Source organism: Salvelinus sp. IW2-2015, linkage group LG12 (assembly GCF_002910315.2).
Source record: "Salvelinus sp. IW2-2015 linkage group LG12, ASM291031v2, whole genome shotgun sequence".
In the NCBI taxonomy this organism is placed as follows: domain Eukaryota; kingdom Metazoa; phylum Chordata; class Actinopteri; order Salmoniformes; family Salmonidae; genus Salvelinus; species Salvelinus sp. IW2-2015.
Window position 1 is genome coordinate 89,771 of NC_036852.1, and position 22,171 is coordinate 111,941.

General features: G+C 42.2%; 2 pseudogenes; one reads left to right on the forward strand and one right to left on the reverse strand.

Annotated features, from left to right (window-relative positions):
* Positions 1 to 2,019, forward strand: part of LOC111971042 (reduced folate transporter-like) — a 2,597-nt pseudogene extending 578 nt beyond the window's left edge.
* A 3,742-nt stretch (positions 2,020 to 5,761) lies between these two features.
* LOC111971043 (collagen alpha-1(XVIII) chain-like) overlaps positions 5,762 to 22,171 on the reverse strand; it is a 32,738-nt pseudogene continuing 16,328 nt past the window's right edge.

Here is a 22,171-nt window from a genome sequence, read left to right on the forward strand (position 1 = left end):
GGGTTCAGGTGATACCCCTCCCTGGCCCTCTCAGCTCTGGTTCCTCCTGGAGGGACTCTGTGTTTTATCAGATGCTGAAGGAACTGAGGAACGTGCCGCGGAGGCCCAGCCTGAGACTGTGGAGCCTGTGGTGGGTGTTCAACTCCGCTGGCTACTACCTGGTGCTGTTGTACGTCCATGTCCTGTGGAACAAGGTGTACCCCGCCACGGAGAACAAACACGTCTACAACGGAGGGGTGGAGGCTGTCTCCCACCTACTGGGTGAGGGATCCATTTCCCTAGGTTTTAGTCTGGGTACAAAGGCCCTCCAAAGCCAGGTATACAAGTGTTTTAATAACCAATGTGTAGTATTCACCTGGGTCTTTACTGTCTGACAGGGTAGGAGCCTGTGTTGCCAAGTCAATGATTCCTACAAAATATTAACACCCCTACAGCAGTTGGCAGAGGTAGTAGTGAGACCACCATGGCAACATGCTTCAAGGTACATCTTTTCTCAGTCAAATGAGTTGTCTGGCATCACGTGTCGTCAGGTCAATAAGTTTGTCTTAGACCAGGGTTTCCCATCTCCAGTTCTCCAGTACCCCAACAACACACGTTGTTGTAGCCCCAGGCTAACGCGCCTGATTCAATAGTTGATGAATAGTTGACAAGTAGAATCAGGTGTGCTTGTCTGGGGCCACAACAAAAATGTACACTGTTGGGGGGGACTGGAGTTGGGAAACCCTGTTTTAGACTGACCCCTCTCCAATGGTTTAATTATGACTGAAGTTACATGACCTAAACAGTTGACAAGGACAGGAGACATACAAAGCCCATCAATCTAGAAAGAGGAATTCCCATGAAGCAGAATGTGGTGAGACAACAAAGACTAAACAGTCACGTTCTGTTGAAAGGTGGTGGAAGATGACGGTGGTTTAGATGTTGATCACAGGGAGAGTACGACAGACAATGTGCTGCTCCCCATAGTCATTTAGTATCATTATTTTATTGATGCATAATAATAACAAAGGCTTACTGAACCAGCAATCCCCTCTGTTTGCCTTGATATGATGTCGTCAAACTGTGACCCTGAGTCCACACACACACACACAGCATTTATTAAATGAAGTTCCCCCAAGCCTTAATCACCTACTCAGTCATTAACTTAGTCAGCTTATCTTCTTCGACTAACTTCACCTCGTTAACTCTGTCCCAGGTGCGATCACGTGTTTGCAGCAGGCTTCGTGAAGATCCGCTGAACGTGTGGTCTGAGCTGGTGATCGGTGTCATCAGGCTCTGCAGGCTGGCCTGCTGCTCCTCATGGGGACCACCAGCAACATCTGGGTCTGCTATGTGGCCTACTCCCTCTTCAAGGGTTTCTACCAGTTCCTCGTGCCTATCGCCATGTACGTTTCTTTAGGTCTACTTTTATTTAACGTCATTGTATACATATAATGGGATTTTGAGGATTTTCATGTTCAGATGTATGCAGTATATGAATGCATTGTCATGGAACTGTCACGTCTTTCTTACTTTAGGGCTGTACATTTAATCTGCTGACTATCCTGTTGTGGTGTTTGTAGTTTCAGATCGCCTCGTCGCTCACCAAGGAGCTGTGTGCCCTGGTGTTTGGGTCAACACTTTCCTGGCAACCATTCTGAAGACCATCATCACCCTCATCGTCTCTGACAAGAAGGGTCTGGGACTAGACGTGCACTCCCAGGTCAGTCACACACACTCTGATTACGACCACGCTCAGACAACTTCCTGCAAGCTGACGTCACCCATATGGGAACACCATATGCTTTCTAATGAGTGCTGTTCTGTTCTCCAATAGTTCCTGGTCTATTCTTCTATTTTGCCTTGCTGACGGTTATCTACCTGGGCTGTGCTGCCTGGGTCATCATTCGCCACTACAGGAACCAATCGGCAGGAGGGGGAGGGGACACCGACCAGGCCACGCCCACTGAGCTATGTTCCGTACCATCAAACCCCGCGGAGACGGAACCTCTGTCCAATGGGAACAACGTGAAGGCCTGAAAGGGATATTCCGGAATGTTGGCAATGAAGCCCTTTATCTACCTCCCCAGAGTCAGATTAACTTGTGGAGACCATTTTTATGTATCTGCATGCAGTTTGAAGGAATTTGCTAACTAGCGTTAGCCAAAATGCTAACTGCCATTAGCGTAATGACTGGAAATCTATCGGAACAGCTAGCATGCAAGTTGTTCCTGTAGACTTCCAGTCATTGCGCTAGCTAACGCTAGTTGGCATTGGCTCGCAAAACTACCTCTAACTTCCTTCATACTGGATGCAGAGACATAAAAATTGTATCCATGAGTTCATCTGACTGTGGGGAAGTAGATAAAGGGTCTCATTGCCAAAATCCTCAACTATCCCTTGAACATTGTGTCATCTTTACATCAACACCTAAACCCCCTACACTGACATTGAGTGGTCTAAACGGTCTGGGAATCTCTCGCTACGGTTTCCACACGACTGCCAAGGACAGATGAGACTTAGAGGTGAGTCGAGACCTCATGACACTTCATTGGATGTGTTGGTGGAGTGTAGTTTACCAGTATTAGTGAACAGTCACTGTTCTCAGCCCTTAGTGCCTTATCCATTATATCCAACGTGTATTCAGTTCACCAAAAGGATGTTATTATGGAATACATATTTTTTCTCAATGTTTAAAGAATTACAGCAGGGCCCACCTACATTACTACAAGATAAAAAAAAAAAAAGCTCACTCGATCAAGCCTAATGGTCTTCTAAGCAGCGGTGGGAAAAGTACCCAATTGTCATACTTGATTAAAAGTAAAGATACTTCATAGAAAATGACTCAAGTAAAGTCTAAAAGTATTTGGTTTTATAAACTTAAGTATTAAAAAGTAAGAGTATAAATTATTTCAAATGACTTATTAAGTAAACAGATGGCACAATACATTTTTTTTATTCATCAGTAGCCAGGGGGAAACTCCAACACTGAGACATCATTTACAAATTAAGCACTTGTGTTTAGTGAGTCCGCCGGATCAGAGGCAGTAGGGATGACCAGGGTTGTTCTCTTGATAAGTGTGTGAATTGGACCATTTTTCTGTCCTGCTAAGCACTCAAAATGTAACGAGTACTTTTGGGTGTCGGAAAATGTATGGAGTAAAAAGTCATTATTTTCTTTAGGAATGTAGTGGAGTAAAAGTTGTCAAAAATATAAATAGTAAAGTACAGATAGTTCTTAATAGTACGTAAGTATTTTTAAAGTACTTTACACCACTGCTTGTAAGTAGCAATACATGACCTCGTATGCGGTACAAATCACATTATTGTGGGAGCACCTCTTAGAGAATGAATTAGGCTGTTTGAGAAGGTTTGCATCCTAAGCAACCTGCCTCAACATTGTTTCGAAGTACWATAGACCAGCATATAGCTACTGTAGTAGGTCAATTTAARGAATTTYCTTTTTCGGCTTTAGACCAATCCCTACTTCACACTCAAAACAGTGTTTTGTTTTTAATAGTCAGAGTTTGGGCCTAGTTGTCAGCCTAATGTTCTCAGAGAGACTGTTGACATGTACTATGTAGTGGCTGCTTTGCTCTTCTTATCCCAGAAACATCCCAAATGGTGTTATCCACTGGTGAATATGTTCACAGTTTTCCAAATACARAGTAATCATATGTTCCCTGATAATGTTGAAGCACATTTATTTTCATAACTGACTGAGAAAATAATAATCTCAAGTAGAGGGGACCAATATGAAATGATCTACAGAAACAGTCTTACTAATTCTACTGGACTACTTCTACTGATGGAACAATAGCCTGTTATATTCAGCAAATGATTCACTGTTGCGATCATTAGGAATTCTTGACAATTGCTGCAATTGTATTAATTAGCGAAAACCATATTTTTTAATCTGTGTATATATTGTTAGCTGTATAGTAGTCCTCCAGTGAGAGGTGTGTGCCCCACAGGATCATGATTACTATGTGATCACATTAGCATTGCTTTAGATTAAGCAGACACGTGACAGGAAGCATTTTTGGGCTGCTGAATCTTCCTGAAGATTTTTCTTTGAAAAGTGTGAAAAKATTTTCTAAATGAAGCCCTTTGTGTGTATGTTCACTACACTCCCATTGTCTTAGGTTTAATCAGCGATTGCTTRTGAACAAAGCAGATGCCAATTGTTTTAGGGCCTTCAAACTAAATATCAGTGKACTTTTTTTATTTCACCTTTATTTAACCAGGTAGGCCAGTTGAGAACAAGTTATGCTTGCTGCCAGTGAGTAATTCAATGCACCTTGTCAGGAAGTGTTTTAGCTACCATTTTGTGTATAGTTTTGCTTATGGGAGGGTGGTGTAAGTTGAGCCATTTTTTACGTTCAGCATCACTCCAAGAYATATAGTATTCTTTCTAACAAAGATATCTACATATATTTCAGGATGTTGTGTATCCCTGGAATTAATCAGAATTAATGTGAACTTTAGTTTTGAAAACATAGTTTGTCTGGGGAAAAAAGTGGTCTCTTGGGACAACTTACCCCGGGTATAGGGTAAATTGAGCCGCAGAATAGGGTAAGTTAAGCTGCATAGAAATGTCTCTACTGAATGAAATATTACCAATACCTTTAAAAAAAAAATATCTATCTTTATTTCCCGTACACAATTGCTTTGTTTTCTTTTTAATAATTTAGCACATTTTAACACAGGCTTAACTACTAACAAACACTTTGTATTTTATATATATATATTTAACATTGGCCAGGCCCTGTTACCTCATATCCCAGCGATAATGCCTTGCATTATGCCTGGGAAGAAAACACTTCAATTTGCTCAACTTGCCATTGGCTCAACTTTTACCCCAAGGCAAACATTTTGATTATATTAGAACACACAGATACAATAARGCTCTTTCATGCTGATGTATAGAATAATCTTAAAATGATCTACTTTGCTTTAGATACAAGCATCATGAAACCTCTATAACAGAAAATAATTTGACTTGGTGAAAATCTTTTATTTTTTATATATATTTTTTTACTTAACTTTTTCCATATGGCTTCTTCCTTCAGACTCCATGAAATGATGACCTCTTCCTAGATATTTGGTCAAATTATAACATTTTGTGTATAGTTTCCTAGAAACAAGGGTGGCTCAATTTACCTCTTTGGCTCAACTTACCCCACTCTCCCCTATTTTTGTTTAAATGTTTTCATGCAGATTTGTCTTTTCTCCCCCAGCAGTGCTAATCATACGCTCATTGTCATCTTTTCTAATAGGAATCCCACATGATTGTGAATGTGTAAACTGGAGTATAGTTGTTATGAAGTACTGCAAATGAGTTTGAGGATTTAGCTATGAGCTGGCAGACCTTTATTCTGCATGTTATTTTCCAGAATTTTAGAATTAGCTATTTTGTATTGTTTAAATGCAGGGGTTCTCAAACGTTTTTGCTTCGTGACCCACCAATTGAGCTGTCTTGAGTCTCGACCCACCATAAGGGTTGAGTGGTAAAAAAAACATACACAGACCAAAGCATAAATACAAAATATGATCTTGGCAGCGGATACACTATTTTGCAGTTTCAAAGCAATTCCACATCCTGCCATTGAGCTGAAATAACATTTTTGCAATTTTAAAAACAATTTCCTGCAATTCTGTGGATTTTGCCATGGAGCTGAGATTTTGTTTGCTTTTAAGCAAATTTCATACAATTCTGTGCATTTTGACATGGCTGGTGTTCTTATGCACAAACAACATCGGTGGGGGCCTGATTGTCTAGTTTTTATTTTGTTGATTGTAAATTCTCAAAGATTATAGGCTATTATTGAAAAATGTATAGGTCTGTTCTCTTTTCTGCATCCCATCCCAGTTTGGGAACTACTGTTTTAATGGAACAATTTATTTATCTGTGTGCGTAAGAGTGAAATTGGGTTTTCTTAAATGTTTGGCACTGAGGAAATAAAATGCAAAATGAAGTTGAAAAAATGTAAATATCTTTTAGGCCTATATGTTTATTCTTTGGAATCTGACAACTCTAGGAACTCATGTCTGGTGTACCCTTTTCTAAGTGTGTTTATACCATACTTAAAGTACGCCCATAAATGCAGATTACACCTACCCATTTTTTTTATTTTATTGAAGTTGCCTTTAATTTAATTGCTGTGCATAGGAAGTGGTTTGCTGAATTCCTGTCCCCTTGAGTAATCTTAGGACCATTTTACTACAAAACGCATACAAAACTGAGAAATCATGTCAGAATATAGACTATAGTAGTTGAGTGCCTATTAATTACATGTAGGGTGGATAAAAGATGTGCGTGAACAATACAAGCACTTAACTTGAGAACACATGTACAATGGGTCCGGAACACGAGATACGCAACTTGAACTTTGCACTATTCTCTAATTGATTTAAAAGGTCATATCTTAAGGTAGGTTTCAGCCTATAGTRATGAGGTTGTAGAGTATACAATGATTTTTACATGGTCATATGGCCTCAAACAAATACAAAGGTATCAGATTAATTGCACCTAATGGTCTATATGCCGTGCATTATACTAGCCAACGAGTTCAGTATTGGATATCAGTATAGGATAAGATTTGTAACGTTAACTGTCAGAATTGTTYATGTTTATTATTGTCACACTGACTTCAATCAATGCTGAATATACACTTTGGGTGAATGACTGTGAACCTATTTTGTTGCTGTAAAAAAACAGACTTATGTCAACATTTTATTTTTGATTTACAAATAAATCAGTTTGGAAAAACAATGTAGCATTTGTTTGTTTGCAATAAACGTTGAGAGATGGCACAGTACATGTCACCTCAGGAAACTCCTCGTCAGTGTCATACACCGGTTAATTCAGTGAGCTGCAATGCTTTCGTCTTTGGATTTTGGATAAAAAGCTTTATTTAATTTCTATGACAGTGCATAGACATGAAAAACACTTAAGAGCACTTTTGAGGATTTTGAAACGCAAAAGGACATTGCAAAACAAAAACATAGTAATTAGATTTTTGATACAAAATGTCATGATTCTTGGCCCAGACTCATCTATTCCTGTCACTACATAGATCCATGGAGTCCATTACTGAAAAGTGTGAATGTTAAAACTACTTTAAAAAATGTTAATCGCAAAATAAATACTCCCTTTGTTATCAAAACGTTTAAAATATCCTGTTCCCTTTGATGTCCGCTAGCAAAATAAAACTGTCCAACATTTACGACAATGTTATAGTGCTTCAAAAACTGGTTATATGTACTGATTACAACAAAAAAGTAAAGTGAATAAAAAATTACAACATTGGATAATAAACATTTAATGTACAATACTGCAACAATTAGCTTGTTGGACTCATAGAGAACAGAAATAGTCTCCTGTGTGGTCTGTGGTGTGGTTTGATTCTAGGGCAAACTGTTAAAAGGCTATAGACTTTCTACAATGCAGGTATTATGCTTTTGAGGGTAAGACCACAAAAAAATAAATGTACATTGTGATAGTCTGTCCTCTAACCCCCAATGAACATGGCTTTCTGAAGTGGACAGTAAAAGGAGAAGTGGAATGAATACAAACTCTACTGAAAACTGCAGTGTTGAGGTGTTTACAGAACAGTGATTTAGACGTATGTGCAGGGGGTCGTGGTGGGCTGTTTGGTCAGCTGTAATCAGTGTATAAAGGGGGGTGGATTGGGGCTTAGGGGGGTCCATCTCTTAGCCTGGTTGTCGCTGTTCTTGATCAACCCCATATTATGGACATGTGGTCCTATTTGGCCAGCTGGACTGAGTGTATTGGAGAAGGGGAATGTAGCTGTTATATACAAAGCACCATTGTGTGTACGTACCAGTGGAGGCTCCTCAGAGGAGGAAGGGGAGGACCATCCTCAGTGAAATKTCATAAAAATGTAAACATTAGAAACATTCAAGTTATACTTTTTAGATATTAACTATACTAAATATATTCATATGTCACAATAATTGATTAAAATACATTGTTTTGCAATGATCTACAGTAAATTCAACAGCACTGTCTGGGGTAGCACCATGGTGTAGCCGGAGGACAGCTAGCTTCCATCCTCCTCTGGCTACATTGACTTCAATACAAAACCTAGGAGGCTCGTAGGCCTCACCCCCTTCCATAGACATGGTAATTATGACCACTTCCGGGGGAAGTCCTCCAAACGATCAAAGCTTTGAGGATCAGAGAACAAACCTAGTGTGTTGTATTGGGATTGTGCCACAGAGCATTATGGACTTTTTATTTTATTTATTTTTTTACTATGTGTTGAGAAGCTTTGTGACATTGTTGGATAGCGATTAAGAGTGAACAGTGATAGTTGAGCATTTTGTTTTTTTCAAATGACAGGAGACGAGGTATATTATAAATAGTTTTCTTGGTTTTAGAACTTAATTTTTGTGTCCAGTTAGTGCAATTGATTTAACATTTTGAAAAGTTAGCTAGCTACTGAAGTTAGCGAGGCTATCTACCGGCGTGAGTGTGCAGTTTGTGGACTTTGTTGAAGAACCCCTTTCATTCTCTGGGTTACATGGAAAAGGGAGGGTCGACCTCTGCCTGAGATCAGTTTCATTACATTTACATTTAAGTCATTTAGCAGACGCTCTTATCCAGAGCGACTTACAAGTTGGTGCATTCACCAGTTTCATGAAGAAAGATGAAAAGGTGAGGGCGTTCAATACCAACTGGTATCAAAAGTAAAGCTGGTAACAGGGAGCCTTTTATCAAGCTACCTGTATTGCTGGCCTTGCCTGCTTTTGGGAAAGTCTGAGCCTTGGTCGAAAGGTGGGTACAGTGACCTGAAGAACATCGATCGTTCAGCTAAACGGCAAACCAAAAGCAGGGAGCATATACATGCCGACATCACATTCAAGCTTCTGGGAAAAACTGCATCGATAAGAGGACACGACGAGAGGGAAAGTTCCCGCCAACAAGGGCAACTACACGGAGCTTGCAGAGGTAATTGCTCGTTACGATGCTTTACTTGCTGAACATATCGAACTTTCGACTGTCTTTTCTAGGGTGTCGAAAACAATTCAGAATGATCTGATAGCTTCATTGCATCATCCATAAACATTTCGATTAAAGAGAGAGGTTGACAGCGCGCTCAAGTAAGCTTTCCACTTTCCTCCGGTATTTATTTAGCAAAGATGATAACACAATCACTCTGGACAGACACAAGCAAAAACTCATGACATAAATGTTGCAGCAGCCTAGGCTACACCAAACGCTAGAAATCGTACATGCTGTATGGGATGAAAACGAGACTATATTTCAGTCTGATCAACGGTAGGCTCCTAATAAGAGCAGCTGCATATAGCCTATGCATCCTGTCCATCTGGCCCGGGTAAACTGATTGGTAATGTTATGTATTTATAGTCCATTTGTGTGTCAGGAGAAAATGTGAATGTGATCAAATTTAGTTTATATTCAAAACTGGGCTGGCTAGGCTTATTAACTGGAATTAATCAACATAATAGCGATGATAGATGTGAGTAAATGTTTTATAAGGCCTACAGTTGCATAGGCCTACATGATGCAAACATGCATAAAGCAAGCTCAGCCCAGTTGTCTATGTGTCTGGGTAGAGGAAATCCCCCTACTAATCTAGTCTAAATATCATTCTGCAGTTTGACAGGGGTTTCATCCCCCCAGGGCCAGGAGTTTAAAAACAACATGTGACCTGATTAGGAAAAACTGGTCCCATCATAGCCCATATAAAACCTTTTTACAACTAATTCATCACTGGCATACCTTATAGGGTCCAGAGTTTTCCTAGTTAGGTTAACGTATAAGGAAAAACTCCAGGCCCCAGGGGGTAAAAATTGCCCCACTGCTCTGGGACCTACGGTGCCACCAGTCTGCTTGCAGTTGTCAGTTATGGTCAGTTATGTGTATGATCAGGGCTTTATTCAGGAACGTGTCTTGGGCTACTTTGATGTGTCAAGTGGGCGAGATGCCCAGTCTGTGTTTGACTTAATGAATTTTGAGACGTGTGATTTTAACTTCATAGAGAAACCTGTTGTCCAAACCCATGATGGCGCAGCTGTAATGGAATGTATCTGCTATTTGTATTTCCAGCTAAGTCCCCTCCTGTTCCCTGATTAAGAGGTGATGACCACTCCACTCCACTACCATTGTCAACTCTCTCCTGACATGAACTGAAGCCATGTCTCATGTGCCCGCTCACGAAGCTCTGTGAGTCCCCCTATCAATTTTCTCTCATTACTGTATGAAGAGTCAATCACATACACAATCACATTATTACACATCAATGATTATTACTCTCTGCTTGGACTAACTCATTCTGAGCTCTTTTGTCTAACTGTGTAGTGTGTTGTGTTATTGTTTGTCTTTCTAGGYAAATCCTGTCCTGCACTGGTCAAGCCGCTGAACACCTCAACTCATGCCTCATACAATCACTGCTGTGATTACTTTCCAACACTGTGTAAGTAGCCCTCTCATTCCCATTCCCCATAWYAGTGTACTATAAATGTCTTTATTAAATGCTTTAGGTTAAAATAATTATTCTTTGACGATTTTTGAAACACACTTTGTGGTCTCCGTGCGTTCCGCGCCTATACCCTGGGTCTACCATCCTCATACATTTTTTAAGTCACCAGCCTCCACTGGTATGTACGTTTTGTTAGGCCTCCTGGATTGGCTGATGTGTTTGTGTGTGTGTTTCATTAGGCTTATCTCTTGATCTGGCTGTAGTGTGTGTGTGCGTTTGGTCGGTCAGTCCTATCTCTTGAACTGTTCGATGTAGCTGTTCTCGATGCAGAGCACGGCGTAGGAGCTGTGACAGCTGCTGGTTCTCTGTTGGAGGAGCTGGCCCCCCTGTAGAGAGGAGGCCATGCCCGTCAGCGCCTGCTCCCCTATACGCCACGTCTCACAGTAGTTATCCACCTGGCCGTGCCCCCTGCTGGTCGAACCGTGCCATATCATCTTGTCTGGCCTGGGTGAGGAGARGGAATAAGGGAGAGAAYGAGATGAAGGGAKGAATCATCATATCTTTGCTTCCATTCACTTTCTCAGCTGTTAACTTTAYATAACTTATCAATGCCTCCTWATGGATGTGGTAAAAAGAGAGGTTTTGATATTTTGTGTATTGTGAGTGATATGTAGAAGTGTAGTTTATCACCATGTGCCGTCTGTGAAAATGTCTTTGCCATCGAAGGAGTAGATGGGTACATTGTCCTTCACTCTGCCCTCTGAGTCACTGAAGATGGCCTCCCAACTGTCAAACAGGACCTCGTCCTATAGAGGGGACAGACAAATGGTTAGGGACAGTTGCTGCCAATTACTTAAATGATATGGAATGATACTGGGATTCTGAATGAAGCTGAAAATGCATCTCAGTCTTAGCCGACAGTACCTTTAGGTTGACGATGGGCATGCGGTCTCTGTCTGACTTGCGGACGATGCTGTAAAGGTCCTGGAGCTTGGAGGAGAGGAAAGCCCGGAAGGTTCCCTTCAGCCCGATGGCCCGAGCCTGTTTGAAGCACAGGAAGTCTGCCCCTCTGATACCCCGCATGTTACCCCCCTGGGGGGCGTTCAGGGCGACCAGGTGAATCTGCAGAAGGAAAGAAGAAAAGTCTGCTTTTAAAAACGTGCTTCCCATCACATCCACGATCAGAAGTATTTCAGCAGTGGCATGTTTTTAGGTTAMATTTATGACATTTAAATCACTGGCTACTCACGCTTGGGCCTGACGTGTGTTGGTGGCTGGGGGTCTCAGGGGGTYTGGGTCTGCGTTGTGGGGTTACAGGGTAGCGGGTGTCTGAGTAAACCGGGTTCTGTGGGACAGGGGCTGGCTGGGGCTGGACCGGCTGAACAGGGTCAGGGTTGTGCTGGCGGTCTGTATAACTGGGGTACCGTGGATCAGTGTGTGAGGGGTATCTGGGGTCTGAATGTGAGGGGTAGCGTGGATCCGGCTGGGCTGGGTAGCGTGGATCCGGCTGGGCTGGGTAGCGTGGATCCGGCTGGGCTGGCGTAGCGTGGATCCGGGTGAGTCGGGTAACGTGGGTCGGGGTAAGTAGGGTGTTGTCCCTCAGGCTGTGGCTGGTGGGGGTCTAGCTGTCTGGGGGGTTGCTCTGTGGCCGTGTTGGAGGGATGATCTGGCTGGTAGTAGACCACTGGAGGAGGGTCGACAGCTGCTACCTCATTACCCTGCAGATGGATACAGACAGAGAAATCATGTCAATAAGATTCACTAATGTGATTAATAACTTCATTAAGTGATTCCCTCACTGTCACAATAGTGTATTGTCAGCATTTCTCAAGTGCACATTTCCAACAACTTACCTGGTCAGGGGGTAAAGCTATGTATGGTCCAAGCTGAAAGGTAAAACTTCCAAGTTAATCATGTAAACATTAACAAAGGATGAAGGTGTTGTATTTTATAAATATAGTGGCTTGCATTCATTACACTGGTAAACACTGCACCTGGATTTGCCGGAAGCCATCTCGTACTCTGATGTAAAAGTCTGTTTGGTCGACCAGATACACCAGCGTCCCCTCTGCCYGTYGTCTGGCCGTGGCTGTCATCGTGTCATATGACCTCAGCACCATCACCTGTTCAAAYGTGGACGACAAGGAGCTAAAWGATGCSACATCCTGGAAGTGGTGTATAAATYATCACAGTGAKGCCCCGTCCAGAAACAGGCYCTAACCTCCTAGACCCTACACTAGGAATGGAGGGGTTAACAGACTCACCCCAGAGGAGTGTCCATCAGTTCCAGGTGGGCCAGGAGGGCCCGGAGGTCCAGGGATGCTGATGGCTGAGATGTAAAAAGATCACATTCATTGAAGCTGTTAACCAAGGCGCTACTGYACTTCATGTCACCAGAAAGTTGTTTCTGCCTATGTACTGTATGTATGWRTGYGTGTGCGAGAGAGTACGCCTCACTCTGTGTTGGCCTGTAGGCTCCAGGTGARGAGGATGATCCTGAAGGTCCGGGGGSCCCCGGTGGGCCTGGGTTCCCTTGCCTGCCTTCGTACCCTSTTCCTGGGTTACCTGGAGGGCCCTGGGGCCCTGAAGGACCGATGATGGACTCTCCCTTTGGCCCCTGGAGATCGATAGATTAGATAGATATKTSTYKYKCWYWWWAAMWYTYTSWKWKWRWWCWMYWYTMYAYRTSTYTTGATGCAAGGCACTGATAAAACGTGGAGAATGCAGTAAAATAAAATGGCTGTTGTTGTTCAGTGGTTATTCTTACTGGAAGTCCTGGAGGTCCAGGTTGACCACCCTGTCCACTGTAACCGCCACCATAATATCCTCCGGCTGGCTCGCCCTTCTCCCCCTTCATCCCCGAGTCTCCTCTCTCTCCCGTCATCTCCTTCTGCAGGGACACACACACACACACCACGTCATTTGACCTCACGTCAAACACATACAGACGCATGGCGGGTTGTGAGTGTAGATCGCCTTTTCTAGTTACGTCACTTACCTTGAAGGTGTAGATGTCAAAGTTGGACGTGAGACCTAGAGTGGAGACGATAGAACGTGAGTTCAATCAGCTCAATCTCATGTGTTAGTACACCTAATGGCAGCGGTAGTAAATAACTAGCTGTTTAATACTTTTACTGTCTGGTACTCCCAGATTCCTGGTACGCCACGATCACCTTTCTCTCCTTTGGAGTCTGATGAGTGGAGGAAAAAGGCCAACATGTAAGCGAACACATGACATCGTTTTACATGTAACGTTTTGTGTCATGGTGCGAGACTGGCCAATGAGAATGAGTTGACTTACCAGGATATAACCGTGAGACATCATCATACCTCTGAGTGTGAAACAGAACAAAGGGGAGAAGAGTTACACTACTGTACCTTGGAAAGAGACCAGATCAATTTGTTAACCCACATTAGTGACTCTGTGGGTTTTAACAACCTGACTGACTACAGCATATAACTATCACAACACCAAACGTCTGGAAAGATACAATACTGGATCAGACATCTACTCACATTGAACCTGTCCAGAGGTACTGCTGGCCCGGGGGGTCCGGGTGGCCAGGTGGTCCTGGAGGACCCTAAAAACATGGATCAATCTGGGTTAAACTGATGCCCGTCTGGGTCATGACGTCTAACCACACCACTGCTTTTATGAATGATTTGACATGCTACCTCTGGGTTGCATCCCAACAGTCTTACATGTATGAATCCCATCAATCACCAACCACTGGTGTCGTACTACTCATATCCTCCAGTCCCTCCAGCTGAATCCCCCTCTCTCCTTTGACACCATTCAACCCAGGACGACCCTGTAACCAACACACTGGTTTAGATCCAGCAGCAGTACATCACCAGTTTGTATACTGAATGGGAAATAGCACACTTGGATTCTTTCTAAGTCACACTTCAGTGCCATTTAGCAGACACTTTTATTCAAAGCGACTTACAGTCATGTGTGCATATATTTTTACATATGGGTGGTCCTGGGAATCAAACTCACTGTCTTGGCAGTGGCAGCTTTACCAACTGAGCTACAGAGGACCACCACTTGGCTGATAGCTGAACAGAGATACTTACCGGTCTACCTGGCATGCCTATATCTCCCTTTAGACCAGCTGGACCATAGGGACCTTATAGAGAGCGAGAACAATATAAATCTACCAGCTGGACCCTATAGTGACAGAGAACAATATAAATCTACCAGCTGGACCCTATAGAGACAGAGAACAATAAAATCTACCATAGGACCCTATAGAGACAGAGAACAATATAAATCTACCAGCTGACCCTATAGTGACAGAGAACAATATAAATCTACCAGCTGGACCCTATAGAGACAGAGAACAATATAAATATACCAGCTGGACCCTATAGAGACAGAGAACAATATAAATCTACAAGCGACCCTATAGTGACAGAGAACATATAAAATCTACCAGCAGGACCCTATAGAGAGAGAGAACAATATAAATCTACCAGCTGGACCCTATAGTACAGAGAACAAATAAATCTACCAATAGGACCCTATAGAGACAGAGAAAATATAAATATACCAGCTGACCCTATAGAGACAGAGAACAATATAAATCTACCAGATGGACCCTATAGTGACAGAGAACAATATAAATCTACCAGCAGACCCTATAGAGACAGAGAACAATATAAATATACCAGCTGGACCCTATAGAGACAGAGAACAATATAAATCTACCAGCTGACCCTTATAGTACAGAGAACAATATAAATCTACCAGCCGGACCCTATAGGACAGAGTAACAATATAAATCTACCAGCTGGACCCTATAGAGACAGAGAACAATATAAATCTACCAGCTGACCCTATAGAGACAGAGAACAATATAAATCTACCAGCTGGACCCTATAGAGACAGAGAACAATATAAATCTACCAGCTGGACCCTATAGAGACAGAGAACAATATATACATCTACCAGCTGGACCCTATAGAGACAGAGAACAATATAAATCTACCAGCTGGAACCATATATGACAGAACAATATAAATTCACCAGCAGGACCCTATAGAGACAGAGCAACAATATAAATCTACCAGCTGCGACCCTATAGAGACAGAGAACAATATAAATCTACCAGCTGGACCCTATAGTGACAGAACAATATAAATCTACACAGTCAGACCCTATAGAGACAGAGAACAATATAAATATACCAGCTGGACCCATAGAGACAGAGAACAATATAAATCTACCATAGGGACCCTATAGAACAGAGAACAATATAAATCTACCAGCTGGACCCTATAGTGACAGAAACAATATAAATCTACCATAGGGACCCTATAGTGACAGAGAACAATATAAATCTACCAGCATGGACCCTATAGTGACAGAGAACAATATAAATCTACCAGCAGGACCCTATAGAGACAGAGAACAATATAAATCTACCAGATGTGACCCTATAGAGAACAGAACAAATATAAATCTACCAGCTGGACCCTATAGAGACAGAGAACAATATATAATCTACTAGATGGACCCTATATGACAGAGAACAATATAAATCTACCAGCAGGACCCTATAAAGACAGAAACAATATAAATCTACCAGATGGACCCTATAGTGACAGAACAATATAAATCTACCAGCTTGACCCTATAGAGACAGAGAACAATATAAATCTTACCAGAGACCCTTATAGACAGAGAAACAATATAAATCTACCATGGACCCTATAGAGACAGAGAACAATATAAATCTACCATAGGGACCCTATATGACAGAGAACAAATATAAATCTACCAGAGACCCTATAGTGACAGAGAACAATATAATATTCACCAGCAGACCCTATAGAGACAGAGAAAACATATAATAAATACCAGCTGGACCCTATAGAGACAGAGAACAATATACATCTACCAGATGGACCCTATAGACAAGAAACAATATAAATCTACCAGATGACCCTATAGTGACGGAGAACAATATAAATCTACCAGAGACCCTATAGAGACAGAGAACAATAAAATCTACCAGCTGACCCATAGTGACAGAGAACAATATAAATCTACCAGCAGGACCCATAGAGACAGAGAACAATATAAATCTACCAGATGGACCCTATAGTTGACAGAGAACAATATAAATCTACCAGCAGACCCTATAGAGACAGAGAACAATATAAATCTACCAGATGGACCCTATAGTGACAGAGAACAATATAAATCTACCAGATGACCCTATAGTGACAGAGAACAATAAAAAATCTACCATAGGACCCTATAGAGACAGAGAACAATATAAATACTACCATAGACCCTATAGTGACAGAGAACAATATAAATCTACCAGATGGACCCTATAGTGACAGAGAACAATATAAAATCTACCAGCAGGACCCTATAAGACAGAGAACAATATAAATTACCAGCTGGACCCTATAGAGACAGAGAACAATATAAATCTACCATAGGGACCCTATAGAGACAGAGAACAATATAAATCTACCACTGGACCCTATATAGGACAGAGAACAATATAAATCTACCAGATGGACCCTATAGAGACAGAACAATATAAATCTACCAGCTGGACCCTATAGAGACAGAGAACAATATAAATCTACCAGTGGACCCTATAGTGACAGAGAACAATATAAATCTACCAGCTGACCCTATAGAGACAGAGAACAATATAAATCTACCAGATGGACCCTATAGAGACAGAGAACAATATAAATCTACCAAGAGGACCCTATAGGACAGAGAACAATATAAATCTACCAGTGACCCTATAGTGACAGAGAACAATATAAATCTACCAGTGACCCTATAGAGACAGAAACAATATAAATCTACCAGATGGACCCTATAGAGACAGAGAACAATATAAATCTACCAGATGGACCCTATAAGACAGAGAACAAATAAATCTACCATAGGGACCCTATAGAGACAGAGAACAATATAAATCTACCATAGACCCTATAGAGACAGACAATATATAATCTACCAGCTGGACCCTATAGAGACAGAGAACAATATAAATCTACCAGCTGGACCCTATAGAGACAGAGAACAAATATAAATCTACCACTGACCCTTATAGTGACAGAGAACAATATAAATCTACCATAGGGACCCTATAGTGACAGAGAACAATATAAATCTACCAGCTGACCCTATAGTGACAGAGAACAATATAAATCTACCAGCTGGACCCTTATAGTGACAGAGAACAATATAATCTACCAGATGGACCCTATAGTACAGAGAACAATATAAATCTACCAGCTGGACCCTATAGAGAACAGGAAAATCTAAATCGTACCAGCTGACCTATTAGTGACAGAGAACAATATAAATCTACCAGCTGGACCCTATAGAGACAGAGAACAATATAAATCTACCAGCTGGACCCTATAGAGACAGAACAATATAAATCTACCAGCTGGACCCTATAGAGACAGAACTATATACAGTACATCCATGGTTATCGATGGCTAATCAGAAACAAAGCATGTCACTGTTAAAGGAGAGTACTTACAGGAGGTCCCTCAGGTCCCGGGAGTCCCTTCTCTCCCTGCACACACAGAGGTCAAAGGGTATAAAAATGTTATGTGGCATGGCACATATAAAAGAGATGGACAAATACATAATAGCATACATAGTATTTCTACCAACTATAAATCTAGTGTGTGGTTTTTCTCACCGGTTGAGACCCCAGCCCTCCCAGGTACATGGGTCTTCCATCAGGCCCCATGATAATACCAGGTTCTCCTTTCTCCCCCTGGACAGGACACAGGGTGGAGACATGTCAATACTTCATGCAATTTTCCCTGTACTGTACAGAAAACAAGATATGAATGAATTAAGTTATTACCAGACCTTAGCTGCGTATCCTGGCTGTCCAGGCTCTCCTGTATCTCCCTTTGGTCCCATAGGCCCCTACAGAAGAAGTTGTGATCAGTATAAATAACAACCTTGTGTGTGTATATTTTTAAAAGAGCGTTCCATTAACATGTTTTAGGCAGTTTTCAATATACAACTAGTGTGTAAAATCATGTTTTAGGCAGTTTTCAACATACAACTAGTGTATAAAATCATGTTTTAGGCAGTTTTCAACATACAACTAGTGTATAAAATCATGTTTTAGGCAGTTTTCAATATACAACTAGTGTATAAAATCATGTTTTAGGCAGTTTTCAACATACAACTAGTGTATAAAATCATGTTTTAGGCAGTTTTCAATATACAACTAGTAGGCCGTACAGCATTGTTTTTTGAAATATTAGGGAGCACTATTAAGGTGTTTCAACTGTGAAATATCTTTTACATTTTTTTTCCATTAACATGTTATAAAATAGTTTTTACCGCTATCTCCAACATACGTCTAGTACAGAACTGTCCGTTACACTATTTGGTGTGTTTCAACTGTGAAATATCTTTAGAAACAGTAAAGGTAAATGTCTCCACTCCCACTGTGTGTGTGTGTTCATTGGCAGTGTGATACTGATACGTACTGGGAATCCTGCCCGGCCGGGAAGACCTGGTCCTCCCTGGAGAAAAGGAAATAAGGGTTAGGGTGACTTTATAAAACATTATAAAACTGCATGTAGAGTAACATAGTCAAATTCTCACCTGGCCTTGATTCCCAAGAACTCCATCAAACTACAACGAGACAGAGACAGGTAGGTCAGTTGTGTCACTGAAAATCACTATGATCCAGAGCAGACTAGACCGTACAGTACACAGCCACACTCACACTGCCTGAGGTCTGGTAGATCTGTCCCGGTGGGCCAGGGCTCTGGAGGTCCAGGGGTCCCCTTCACGTCCTGGCTCACCCTACAACACCACACACACAACAACATGAGAGCCGGACAATCAATAGACGACTTACGCTAAAAGTTTGGGTCATTTAGAAAAGTCTTTGTTTTGAAAGAAAAGCAAATGTTTTGTCCATTTAAAATAACATACAAATTGATCAGAAATACAGTGTAAACATTGTTAATGTTGTAAATGACTGTTGTAGCTGGAAACTGCAGATTTTTTATGGAATATCTACATAGGCGTACAGAGGCCCATTATCAGCAACCATCACGCCTGTGTTCCAATGGCACGTTGCGTTAGCTAATCCAAGTTGATCATTTTAAAAGGYGAATTGATCATTAGAAAACAGCTGAAAACTGTTGTGCTGATTAAAGAAGCAATAAAATAAAATTTAAAAAATCAACCACCAAAATATGGTAATCAGGAGTAGGTAACTCACCCTTTCCCCTCTGTCTCCCCTCTCCCCTTTGTCTCCCTGTGTATACACAAGAAACAAAACAGAATAGGTTAGTGCACTTTGCGTGGGTTACTCTAAAGCCTAAGTAATGTTCTAATAGAGTCTGGGGAGGTGGCTGAGGGATAATGATCTTCTACCAATATTCCTGGGAATCCGTCCATCCCTGGTGTTCCATTCTGTCCTCTTGCTCCCTCGCTCCCCTTCTCTCCCGAAAGCCCAGGCAAACCAGATCTTCCCTGGATGATGACAGGAATACAGTAAGCATTGCTATATAACAAAGATATGGCCTCCAATCAAACTTAGCAATATTCACAGRGATTTCCTGGTTCTTACCGGAAGGCCAGCGATTCCGGGCGGACCCTGAAAAACAATGGATATGTGACTATGTATTAGTTGACGTGATCGTAAAGGCAATCCAAATGATGAGTGGATGGCAATTTATAGATCACCTGTGGTCCTGGAATCCCTATCACTCCAGCAACACCATTGACCCCCGTCACTCCGGAACCCTCCCTGTCACCCTACACAGAGAGGACACAGATACAGTTCAAAAAAGACTATTCCACAAAGATATATGTCGTCAAATACACAGTATGTAGTCAATTGGGTAACAATTTGTATGAAGGGAGCTTTGGGTGGGAGGTTAAGCTGTAGTTGATGTAGTCTGGGTGGGTGGCAGGAGTTGTGTACAGTACTCACATAACGCACGGGGTAGGAAGGTCCGGGGGGTCCGGGTGGTCCTGGAGGCCCAATTGGTCCCATGGGCCCAGGAAGCCCAGCCAAGCCCCCCTGCCCTGCCTGACCAGGCACTCCAGGGTCACCCTGAGAACCCTGGTGGTTAGGAGCGAAGAGGTGAGAGACAGAGAGAGATTGTAAGTGTGTGTGTGTGTGTGTAAAAATCAGCAGTCCATTTACATGTAGACATAATTGACACAGCATGCTAACAGACAAATAAAGAAGCATTCCACAAAATTGGAAACACATTTAAGCTGGGATAGTATGGGTGTATTTCAGAGCTCACCCTCTCTCCACTGGGCCCTGGAAGACCTAGATCACCAGCTTCTCCCTGCGGATGAGAGGGAGAGAGAGATGGGGAAAGAGAGATACAGAGAGAGAAAGAGACAATCATCTCAAAAGGATCCCTATACAAAGGTCCAGTTCTGTGTGTGCTGTATACAGTGATATATAAACTCAGCAAAAAAAGAAACGCCCCTTTTTCAGGACCCTGTCTTTCAAAGATAATTTGTAGAAATCCAAATAACTTCACAGATCTTCATTGTAAAGGGTTTAAACACTGTTTCCCATGCTTGGGCTGTACTCTGGAGCGGGATTGATTTGGAGGTGGAGAGTCCGTCATGTCTGGGGCGTGTGTCACAGCATCATCGGACTGATCTTGTTGTCATTGCAGGCAATCTCAACGCTGTGCATTACATTGAAGACATCCTCCTCCCTCATGTGGTACCTTCCTGCAGGCTCATTCTGACATGACCCTCCAGCATGACAATGCCACCAGCCATACTGCTCGTTCGTGCGATGATTTCCTGCAGACAGGAATGTCAGTGTTCTGCCATGGCCAGTGAAGAGCCCAGATCTCAATCACGTCTGGACCTGTTGGGTCGGAGGGTGAGGCTAGGGCCATTCCCCCCAGAAATGTCGCGGAACTTGCAGGTGCCTTGGTGGAAGTGGGGTAACATCTCACAGCAAGAAACTGGCAAATCTGGTGCAGTCCATGAGGAGGAGATGCACTGCAGTACTTAATGCAGCTGGTGGCCACACCAGATACTGACTAATACTTTTGAGATTTTGACCCCCCCTTTGTTCTGGGACACATTATTCAATTTCTGTTAGTCACATGTTGTGAACTTGTTCAGTTTATGTTTCAGTTGTGGAAAATTTATGTTCATACAAATATTACACATTGTATGATTGCTGAAAATAAACGCAGTTGACAGTGAGAGACGTTTTTTTTGCTGAGTTTAGTATGATCAGTTGAGCTGAAATAAATAAGTCTCCTCCCTGTCTCATAACCTTCTCCGCTACTGGGTCCTGGGTTCCAGGCCTGCCAGGTGGACCAGCGGGCCCCTGAAAAACACAGCATGATATCAATACATAATGGTCAACAAATCAAGACATTCATTTCAATGCTGTAGTTGTGCTGTCTACAGTTAACTAGGCACAAAACATATGGTCATATCAGAATATAGTAGAGAGAGGGTCCTCACTGGTAGCCACGGCCCCGTCCTGTCCGGGAGGTCCAGGGGGCCCGAAAGAGCCTGACCCATGGGAGCTGACACCACCGGCTGAGGGGCCAGGGACCGGGGGCCGGGGGGACCTGGTAGACCACGGAGAGTCTAAAGAAACAGGCAACACAACAGTCTTGGGTTTCACAATATACAGTTTGTGAAAAGTTGTTTTTCTTCTGCCAAACTCAAAATCTCTCCATCACCT